The following is a 3,176-nucleotide window of genomic DNA, read 5'->3' as shown; positions in this document are numbered from 1 at the left end:
CCCCTAAAGTTCTTCTCTAATATAGCCGAAATCGTCTCGAGTTGCTGGTTCGCCCGAGCGCAAAAGGCCTCCAGTGCAAAGGGTTAAAAAATAGAGAATAGAACAGTGACGCTAATTTTTCTATGCGAATTAATAATTTAAATGCGAATAGTAAAGCGCTACAAAGTGCGGGCCGATATATCGGCCTCCGGCACTAAAAGGGTTAACTATAGGAAAAGAAACACGATCTTTTCTGTGGATCCTGTCGTCAATGGATTTACACTCGACCTGTCGACACTCGATTATTCAGTAAATCCCATTTTGCGCTCGTACTGGTTTAATTAAAAATATGCCCGACGTTCTTTGTTTAAAATATCAATCGCGTCGATCGACGGTTCATTTGAACCTCGTACCTTTTTTCGTCGTTTTACACCTCGATTTGCCCGTCAAAAACGCGGGCACGTGATCGGGACGTAAATGACGCGGATCACGACGATTAAAATCCGTTACAGGAAAAGGGGGCTAAAAAAGGGCAGTTAAAAGAGCGATTAAAACCTGTCATGTCGCGACCGCCGCTTTAATCGCTCGGTATATTTTTATCGACGGTGCGTGTAATTTTCATGGGATCCGTCGGTGGTACCTGGCCGGTGGAGCGTGAAATTCGGTGGTACAAAACGCGAACGTCCTGGCGCATGAGATATCGCACCGTAAAGGATTAATTGCGGCTGTCTAGATCGATGCCAATTTATCTTGACAATTAATTTATCTTGCCACTCGATACGGAATGACATTATGACCCACTGGTTATGAAAATGATTTACCTAATGGAAATATTTCGTTAATAATAGTTCCGGTCTATTCGCTAGAGAATTCACAGAATTTCGAGCTGCGACAGTCACTTTCAATCATCTTCATATCTGTTTCCGGAGTATTTTTAGTATCTAAATTTAATATCGAGATTGGAAAAGAATTAAAACAGAAACTCCCTTCATCTTGTCTCCAGTTAAGGTCGTATGAATTAGTTTAAGAAATCTGATAAAAAGCTGTGTTCAATATTTGAACCAATGAACTCATAGAAAGAATGATAATTAGGAACTATTTTAGATAGATGGAAATAAGAATTGAAGTAGAGGAACTTCCTTCATCTAGTCTCCAGTTAAGGTCGTATGAATTAGTTTAAGAAATCTGATAAAAAGCTGTGTTCAATATTTGAACCAATGAACTCATAGAAAAAATGATAATTAGGAACTAGATGGATGGAAATAAGAATCGAAGTAGAGGAACTCCCTTAATTTTGTCTCCAGTTAAGGTTGTATGAGTTAGTTTAAGACATGTGATAAAAATCTGTGTTCAATATTTGAAGCAATGAAATTATAAAAAAAAAATAATAATTAGAAACTAGATAGATAGAAATAAGAATCTAAGTAGAGGAACTCCCTTCATCTTGCAAAATCACGTGTGTTCGTCGACATACTGATAAGATGACAAAAAGAGAGAGGGGTGATAAGAAAGAGCGAAGGAAGAGTATTTTCGACTGGATATCTTGCGGTTAAAACGCTATGAGATCCATTAATCATACGCGTTTCCTAATTACAGTTGCCGATCGTACGAGATTAGCCGGAAGAAAGGCATCAGGGAGATGTACGTGACTTTCTTATCGTCCCTAATTATTCACTCGATAATAATGTATCCGACCATCATGCAATTGATCGGGTTGAAAATGACCGAATTTCCAGCTCGCTAAGTTATTGGCAATTACGCGTGCCCATTAACGCGATTACCTAATTACCAAAGATCGGCTCCAGGAGTTTCGAGAAACCATTCTTCTCGCTTCTTCACACCACTGATGAATTACGGTTCAAACAGTAGAGTTACCTGTTCTATCGTTGCCGAATCGATCGAGCCGAAAATCCGTTTTGCTGATTCATCGGCAATTACGTTTGCCCATTAATGCGATTACCGTTCTGTACGCGTGTGCCACATTTTTCGCATTGAACTCGCGAACTCGTCGCGAGAAATTCCGCAATTCTGGCTAACGTCCGGGCGAACAAAATTTCTAACGGCGGCGCGGCCTTCGTCGGGTTAAGAACCTCGCCCGAAACGAAGTTCCATTGCCCCGTGAAAAGTGTTCGTCGAGCCGGTCGAGGCCGTAAGAGTTCCTAAGTCCGTTGGCCTTCGATCAGGTTACGAACCCACTTTCCTATCCCGCTCGTGTGTGACCGTCTTCCGCATACGTAATTCGCAGATAAGGACGGGAGCACGCGACACGCTCGTTCCGACTCGGTATCTTTAATTTCGTTCTACGATCTGGTCCCGACCCCGGATCGTTTTCATCGCGTAAACGCGAAATCCACGCGCGTTTTATTCCGCCGATGTTTCAAGGCGGATGAGTTTAAATCAGAATTCGATTCGTTTTAAGGAGCACTCGCGCGTGACCCGGCCGTTGGAACGGCTGGTGCATCGCCGCGTTCGGTAATGAATGACTCTGAAAATCCCGCGTTAACCCTGTCATCTCGCGTAGCTGCAATTTACGCTCGGCTCTCTGTCCTCTCGTCCACGCATAGATTACATCGTCGAGGTCTAATGTCGCAGAAAATTGTTACGTTTAACAAATACCGGACCCGATCGATACGTGACTCGGTCCACGCAAACGAAATCAATGACGATCTCGCGTTCGTCAAACGACAGGATATTTTTCGTACTTATAAAACATGCCCGTTGCAACTGCAAACAATGCGCGAAATGGAGCGAGCGAATGCGAACGGATTCTGATTCTTTTTCTCGTATGATGCATTTTCGCGATGTTCATTCGCCACTTTCGAACGGTACTTCCTATGCGCGTACACAGCGAAACTCGATATGCTAATGGCGCGTACTATATTTCGTTTATTAACTTCCTTCCTGCTCTATCATAATTTTCCGTGTTTCCTATATGCCGTTTTGGGTAAAAATTAAAAGCTTTGCCAATTGGAAACGAGCTCGAAAATACAGGGTATCCCAGGAAAAGTGTTACAGCCGAAGAGTATTTAAATAACAATTTCCTTTGCTAAAATGCAAAGTGAGGCAAATTTTTTTCTTCAAAATTTCGAAAAATGCTTCAAATAAAAGTTGTTTTTCTTCTAATTTCGATATTTAATGAGTTACATATGATTATTTGGCATTTTATTGATGTTGACGAAATCCGACCATTCCAGCGT

The 3,176-nt window shown here is 41.9% G+C and overlaps 1 protein-coding gene and 1 long non-coding RNA gene across 4 annotated transcripts in view; one reads left to right on the top strand and one right to left on the bottom strand.

Moving 5' to 3' along the window:
• The window catches only part of LOC113465225 (uncharacterized), a 20,930-nt gene that overhangs the window by 7,317 nt on the left and 10,437 nt on the right, over positions 1 to 3,176 (top strand). The gene's annotated exons all lie outside the window — the stretch shown is intronic.
• Positions 1 to 3,176, bottom strand: part of LOC108632342 (transmembrane protease serine 9) — a 14,412-nt gene that overhangs the window by 7,780 nt on the left and 3,456 nt on the right. The gene's annotated exons all lie outside the window — the stretch shown is intronic.

Source organism: Ceratina calcarata, unplaced genomic scaffold (genome assembly GCF_001652005.2).
Source record: "Ceratina calcarata isolate Rehan_Ccalc_2016 unplaced genomic scaffold, ASM165200v1 scaffold106, whole genome shotgun sequence".
NCBI lineage: Eukaryota > Metazoa > Arthropoda > Insecta > Hymenoptera > Apidae > Ceratina > Ceratina calcarata.
Note: the sequence above shows the minus strand (reverse complement) of the source record. Positions and strands in the feature narration are given on the sequence as shown.